Consider the following 7,966-nt stretch of genomic DNA (forward strand, 5'->3'; position numbering starts at 1 on the left):
ACATAGATTGTCCTGACACAACAGTTGGTTGTACAGAAACAGCAGAGCCTGCAGTTCAGATGTTCACAGATGAGAGGTGCTGTCTTCAGGTTGAATCGATTATTCATCACAGGTCTCTGTTCACCAAGATGTTTCAGCTCCAGACTTCCTGCACAGCGACTGGCTCCTCCCACCAACATGAACTCATCAACCCCTGAACCCAGAGCAGAGAGAGAAGAGTGAGAGGATGAAGTGAGTGTGAAGAGAAGAGGAGTGAAAGCTGCAGCTCCTCTTCTACCTGAGCAGGTGAGTCCAGCAGCTTTACCAGGTGAGCAGCTGCTTCTAGCTGAGCCTGAGCTTCTACAGTCCAGCAGAGCAGACTCATGGCCTCCACACTGGAACTCTGGGCTCCACCTGGGAGTCTGCATGTCTCCATAGAGCGCCCCCTGCAGGACTGAAGGAGCCCCACAGCCCAGCTCCCGACACACCACCTGTGCATCCTGCAGGTCCAGGTCTGCTTCACACACTGAGGACCAGGTCTGGTCAGACGGGTTAGTCTTCACCTGCAGTCTGCCTGAACAACGACTGGGTCCATTCAGCAGCCGCACCGAGTCTGAACACAGGACAGGAGGTCACTGCAACTACAACCCCATCACAAACACTACAGCTACAACCTCAAAAAACATTGTACCTACAACCAGAAATGGTTTATGTGAACAAATGGAAAATAAAAAACCTTGAATTTTTAATGCTTCATCAACTGTGATGTTATGTTGAAAGCTTTCTGTCTGAACTCACCATGTTGAGAACATGGAGTTAATTGAAACCACATTGGTCTTACCTGAGCATGTGAGATTAATGAAAGAGGAAGCATAAGAGGACCTGAAGCAATTCTTCAAATCTGATGGAGACTTGAAACATTCATATTCAAAACTCCACGCAGATCTGTATGATGACTCAGATGTTTTCACGGAAACAGCAGAGCCACAGTCCAGACGTTCACAGACTGCAGTTGATAACTTCAGGTTCGAGTAGAGGTCGTCCACTGGTCTCCATTCTCCGAGGTGTTTCAGCTCCACTCCACCTGAACAGCCAGAGCTTCCTCCCACCAACCTGAACTCAACATCAGCCTCTGAGCAAAGAGCACAAAGTCAGCAAGAACAAAGATTCTCTTTCTTTCTTCATCTTTGAGGACTTTCTTTACCGGCTGGACGGTTTCTGTCTTCCAGATGGACTCCTGTGGGGAAACAGAGAGTGTTCAGTGTTCATCAGGTTTTAGTGATTCTCACTTCTGATCATGCAGTTTGAGTTCAGTGTCAACATTCCAGTGAAATATGTTTGATCTGAAGATGAACTGAATGTACGAAGAGTCCAGCTCAGGTCAAGAGCATCCAGACTGGGATAAAAGAGTTCAAAGGTCAAGATTAACTGTAAAAGCAAATCTAACAGAGTGTGACGTGAAGTCTTAAAGTCTGGGACAGAAAATCCATTGTCAGTTTTTAATTGACACCAAGGCTCCGTTTCCACCACTTCTCAAGAGAAAACTCGTGTTTGTTGTCGTCCATCTACTGAGCATGAGCAGAAGAACTGTTGGCCCGGCCGTGCTGTGCATGTGCAGCGGCAGTGTTTCCCCAGTCGACCAGGAGACGCCCCGAGCGTTTCCAAAAAGTGTCCTTTTCTCTCCTCGGCAAGGAGACGGAGCGTGAGTGGTTTCAAAAACTTCCACCTTGGAAGCCATTTCCAAAAACGTGTTTTCAGTGACTCCAAGCATCGTTGTGTAAGCAGAAACCCCAAAACATAACAAAAGTTTTGTTCTATTGATAGATGCAAAACTTTTCCAAAACAAAAACTCAAGAACAATTTCTTTCCACTTGAAACATTGTTGTGTAATCTGGACCAGAGAAACAAAATCTGGGAATACGTCTGAAAACTATGATGTGGTTCAGGCAGATTTTGGAGTCACAGTAGGTTAGTTCTGTGCTGGTTTGGGGTTTTTCTCTGGACTGGGATGGTATCAATACGACGATCAGCTGTCTGTCACTGCAAACTGATAAATTCCCAAAAGAAATGAAAACAGTTTAAGTCATTCCACTGGACAAACCTGGAGAAAAACACCAGATCAATAAAAACAGGCCTGTTTCTTTACTCTCACAGTTTTCCAGGATCATATAAAACATTTTCATTTGATGAATTTATTGACAAACACAAACTGCTGCCTGAGAGTCAACATGGATTCAGACGGAGTTTTAACTCTGGTTGTTTGTCCAGGTTGAGAAACTTTTTTTTAACTATGTTGAGCAAGAAGTGATTTGATGAGAAGTGGATTTATATCATTAGATCTGATAGGAGGCTGCTGTTACATGTCAGGATGTGGTTGTGTTTCCATGAATTAAAGATATCCTCTCCGATTAAAGCAGTCTGATTTGACATAATGTATCTTCTGCAGGATGAAAAATAATATTCACAACACCTAAACATGTTTGTGTTTCTTCATTCTTCATGTTCTTAAACAGGATTTCAATCAGTAAATTCCAATCAGGCCAGATCAATAAGTAATACCTTTATGCAGCTAGAAGATCCAAAAGCTCACAGCTTAATGCCGAAACACACTGCAGGATGAATTTTGTCCTGATCTCTGATGATCAACGTCAGCAAAGGATTGATGGATGTGTGAAAACGCCATGGTGTCTGATGGTCCTGTGGAGGGAGGTGTGATCAGAGTGATTGATCCGGTGGTGAAAACGGAGTAAAAAAACCTGCAAAAATGTGTCACTGGCTCAAAATGGATAGTTCATTATTCAAAAGCAAATTTTCCTTTCAGCGTCATTAAAATGAAGCCCTGTCACCACAACTTGTTACAACTAATAAGATCAGTTCAGAAACTGCTTCACACACTCATCAGTGAAAGCTGAAGTTCACCTGAGAATAATCCTTCAATTTAGGACATATTTTCAGGAAAAACATTGAAAATGTCTCAAATCTGCTTGACGCATGTTGACAGCTAGTCAGTGGTTTCAGTGGTCCGGTACGTTCCGGTACGGAGTTCCAGGACTTCTAAAAATGTCCACTGAGCGTCCTGGAACTTCTCAAAGCTCCAACAACGTAGCGGTACGCTCACCAGCCCGTCTCTTTGAATCCTTAAAACAGGTGCTTATCAGAGCACATCAGCCTTCACAGAGCAGAGCGTACGTGTACTCCCCCATCCTGCACAGACTTCATTACCCATACTGCCCTGGGCTTCACCACAGAAGTGCGCATGCCTCGTTCAAGCTCCCTGCAGTAAACACGTCAGTCCAGCCAAAGGGTGTGTGGAACCAAAGCTCTTCAGTTAAGAAAATAAAAGGAAAACTCTGCCATGCTCCCCTGGCTCAAAGCTTCAACAAGAAGAGAATGACGATTCAGCATCACAAGGAGAGTTCATCTGGACTGACGGGACATGAGCAAACGATATTGTTATCAAATGAGAAACTGCTGCTATGATGAGAACAAATGACTGAATGTTGAGGAGGCTGAACTGACTGCTGAGCAAAAGGAAAAAGTCATGTGACAAATGCACCAAAGCCACTGAAAAAAACTGTCATGAAGGATGTAAAATCTGTAAAATACAACAATTTATCTTGTTTTCTGATGACACCAACATTTTCTGTCCAGGGTGAATTCAGAGCAGCTCTCAGAGGAAATCAACTCAGAACTGAACACATTCAAAAACTGCTTTGATTCAAATAAACTGTAGTGACTCTAGTGAAACATCAAACATGCTGAATCCAAAATATCCACAAATCTTTCAGTCCTCAGCAAAGCAGAATCCTTCCTAAACAGCAAAGCTCTCCAGATGAGACGTTGTTCACTGATGCTGTTGTACTGGAACGACTGCCTGGAAGTTTGGAGCAACAGCTCCAAATCCTCACTGTGACTGCTGTGCTCACTCCAGAAAAGAGCCATCAGGATGATCCATGAAGCAGCTTTCAGGACCACACTAATGTCTTCTTTCTGGTGTGTGGAGCACTGAAACTCCCAGATGGAGAATTCCCAGCAGAGAGAAGCAGCAGTGAGCAGCAGAGTCCTACCTGAGCTCCACAGCAGCAGCAGCAGCAGCAGCAGCAGCAGCTTCAGCTCCATGTTCCAGGTCGACCACGTCTCTCTGAGTGTCTCATCATCAACTGTCCCCAACATTTATCAGCCATCAGGTGGAGCTGGAGGTGGAGCTTCCACACACACCCACATCCTGTCTGCATGTTTTTCACCAAACGCTAAAGACTCTTGTTGTCACAGACTCACATGGGAAACTTTTTCTGTCTGGATTCAAATGAAGCAGTTTTCCTCCTGGTGTCCAGGCTAACATCATCTCTCATATTGGTGGATTTACACACCTGAGGATTGACTTTACATGTCTTTATTGCACCTTTACACCTGCTTTTTGGCTTCCATCACTTTCTGGAGGTTTTTCATGTATTTGTTGTCATTTGCATCAGTTTTTTTTTTTTTTTTGACTTTTAACTCTGGATATTTGTGCACGTTATGAAACTTTTGTAACCATGTTGAGCAAGAAGCGATTTCCTGAGAAACGGACTTGTATAATTAGATCTGATAGGAGGCTGCTGTCATATGTCAGGATGTGGTTGTGTTTTCATGACAGAATTACAGATATCCTCTCAGATTAAAGCAGTCCGACTTGTCTGAATGTGCCGGTGCTCTCTTATGCATAAGTCAATCTTTAAAGAAAAAAAAAATTTATGAAGTGCAGGCATGGCTCATCCCAAAACAAACTTGCCTCTTGATACGATCACTCGTTCAAAACACTGCTACAAACTAATTTTTCCCCCAGCAGTTAGCAGACACCGTACACAGCAAAAGATATTCTATGTGAGTTACAGAGCAGCTGGATGGAGTCAGACAGTCACTCTGTCAACAGCGCATGCTTACTTCTCTCATAAAGCTCAGTGCAGTATGGGTAATGACGTCTCTGCAGGATGAAATAGTGAACGTGCGCTAGGCACTGTGAAGGTTGATAAGTGGCAGGAAGAGCTATTTGAAGGATTCAAATTAAACTGGCCAGATCCTGACTCCCCAGATGAGAATAAGACTGTTTGTGTGGGACAAAGTGGGACACCAACGCATTCTTGATGCATCGAGTCCAAAATAACAGTAAAGAAAAAAAAAGCTGCCCCTAATCTTATAACGTTCCAAAGCTTTGCTGTGACGGGGAGTGTTGCCAGTGGCAGCTGGTGGTGAATTTATTTGGTTGGGCACCTCATCGTTCTTCAGTTTCAGTCTTCAGTGAGCGTTAACTTAAATACAGTACGTTTATACACCATATAGTGAAGGGGAATCTAAAAGGAGCCTCAAGCTGCAGCCATCAAACAGCTGGTTGGTTTAATTTCATGTCCTTCATTTAAATTATTCAGTAATTGGTGGAATCACTACTAAAATGTATTCATTTATTTTACCTTTATTTAACCAGGAAAGTCCCAATGAGATTAAAAACCCCTTTTTCAAGGGAGTCCTGGGGGTTACAAAGTTACACTTTCAAATAAAAAAGCGCCCCAAACTGTTTATCTGCTCTTTTGTGGCAGATTATTTCTAGAAAATGAAGCAAACGCATTGTTAGTTTATTATTTAGAATTTATTCCCCCTTTGCCCCCGGCCACCTCTCTTCTACAGCCACCACTGCGTGTTGCACAGTGTGGTAAACAATGCTTATTTCAGCTACTATTCCCTTGTCTGCATTTGAATTTTCTTTGGGTTCTTTCACTTGGCGAAGTGCCAGGATGCTCAATTGATGTTTTTAAAACTCTCGGAACTCTGTACCGGCAGCTCCCACCTCTCCCTGTTTCACCGTCTCCAGAACACACTGAGCGCTGAGGAGGAGTTTAACAGCAGCTCCAGCAACGCCTTGTTGAGTCGGAGCCGTCCAGCCAATCAGGGAGTGAATACCAGGCTGATGATGAGGGAGTGGACAGACTGGACTCACACTACAGGAGTTCGAGTCACAAAGACTGAACATGTTCATTACCGACCATCCCTCCTTCTTCCTCAGTTTTCCAAAACACTGGAGAAATTCTTTTTGAAACAATTAGATTCATTCCTCTGGAAGCTTAAAGGGGCTGTATCATGCTTCTTTAGCTAGTCCAAACCCTAGAAAAGGCATTAACATGGTATTTATTTTTGGCGCTAAGGAAAAGTAATTTTGTGTGAAATAAAAGATTTTCTGGGGCTAATTCTGAAACCCGGAAGAGAAAACGCTCTGTTTCACTGAAAATCCCGCCTCTCCCCCTGTGGACTTTGACTGACAGCGTACTTTAGCTTCAGCTTCTCCACATGCAAACACACGCAAAAACGTCTTTTCCTGTTAGAAACTCACCAAGCGCAGACCCTTCAGACTCTTGCTCTTGCTTGACTGTTGCTCTCAGACGATGGTCAAAGTTTATTTCCGTAATCGGAGATACAAAAAGCAACAAGGCTGATTGCCGAGGGCCTGCGGGAGGGGGGCTCAGGGGAGCCATCTTCACCCTGTGACGTAAACATGGGGAACAGAGCGTTTTCATGGGTGCGGGAGGGGCTGCCTCTCTGAGCAGCATAAACACGAAGAAAGCTCAAACGCACAGGCACGAAGAGGAAAAAAAACGCTTTGGGGGTGTTTTTGGTGAGTACATAACTATATAACAAGGTTAAAACCCTTTTAGCTCGGGGCCATTTTCGCCTTAAAGTTCAACTAAAGACGTACCCAAAGTAAACTGAATGCTGTTCTTGAACTGCTTGGAGTACATGCATGGTTGGGGTCTCATTTGAAAGCTGACAACCTGTATTTTCACCCAGTGCAGTCAGAATTACTCTAGGTGCTACTGGCACAGATTTATCTATGTTGCAGCACACTGAATTAGGATGAATTTCATTCTCGCCTGAATTTTTTCCCTCATAAAACACCTGGAAATAAGTCTGGAAGCACTGTGCGAGCTTGAAAACACAATTTTGCTAAAGCCTGGGGTCTTACATAGTTCAGGTCAAAATGTCAGTTTCACACATGTATTTGTACTGTCATGCCCCGGCAGGGTCAATTTTGGACATCCTCTGTATACCCCCTGCATGCCCTCTGTACAATGGTATATGTTGGTTTTTGGCCCGTTTTAACATTATTTTCACTCCAAAAACTCATAAAGTACTCAAAAAAATCACTTCAGAGAGGCTTCAGTGTGGGATAAGGCCCTCAGATTGAGAGGAGCAGGGATAGACAGCAGGTGCATCCCTCAGCAGATGTCTGAGAAGTCACAAAACCCCGCCAGCGGGCCAGCCAGCCATTCAGCAAGCTCATTGGCTACCAGCCCTGTCAGTCAAACGTTTCCACCGACGTGATTGGCTCAGAATACGTTGATTACGAGTGATGACGACCGATGACGTGGGCCCATCAGTTTCGGCAGCGGTTGGCTGGTTAGCCATCGGAGGGCGGGATGAGTCACTTGATTGGTTGAAATATGATGAATAAGCAGCGGAAACCGATCAGTCGCCATATTGGATATCCTCAGCGTGAGTGAGAGAGGTCTGGATGTTTTTATCTGATAAAAAAATGGATTATTATCGGACGCGCACGCGGAGAGACGTGCCACGTGCGTGCACGGTGGCGCGTCTAATTCTGGATTATTTGCTTATTTCAAGACATTTTTTGGACAAAAGGCTATACTTTCTAGCTTTGCCTGGATGCATACGTTTGTACTGTGGCAGTTTTTGCTGGATTATCTGGATTATGGATCATCTGAGATTAGTTATGAGCCTCCAAAGGTGAGTTGCGCTGTTTACTTAATTTGCTGTATGTTGGACAAATGTGTTTATATTACCCGCTGTGGTAATCACATCTGAAAGTGGTTTATACCAGCGGATTCATGAGAATATCAGCTTTCTAACGGTACATAGTGCGTCTGTGGAATTTGCAAAATGGGTCTGGATATTTGATTAATGCATCAGGAGAAGTTGACCGGCCCGCCAGCGGGCCGGT

At 44.1% G+C, this 7,966-nt stretch overlaps 1 long non-coding RNA gene across 1 annotated transcript; it reads right to left on the minus strand.

Annotated features, from left to right (window-relative positions):
* Window positions 1-534: 534 nt before the first annotated feature.
* Window positions 535-2,656, minus strand: LOC115395849 (uncharacterized). Its single transcript, XR_003932331.1, has 3 exons — window positions 2,539-2,656; window positions 1,184-1,216; window positions 535-1,111 (listed from the first exon to the last, which is right to left on the minus strand). It is a non-coding gene; the product is annotated as an uncharacterized LOC115395849 (long non-coding RNA).
* Between the last annotated feature and the right edge of the window lie 5,310 nt (window positions 2,657-7,966).

The sequence above is a fragment of the Salarias fasciatus genome, chromosome 10 (genome assembly GCF_902148845.1).
Source record: "Salarias fasciatus chromosome 10, fSalaFa1.1, whole genome shotgun sequence".
NCBI classification, from domain to species: Eukaryota; Metazoa; Chordata; class Actinopteri; order Blenniiformes; family Blenniidae; genus Salarias; species Salarias fasciatus.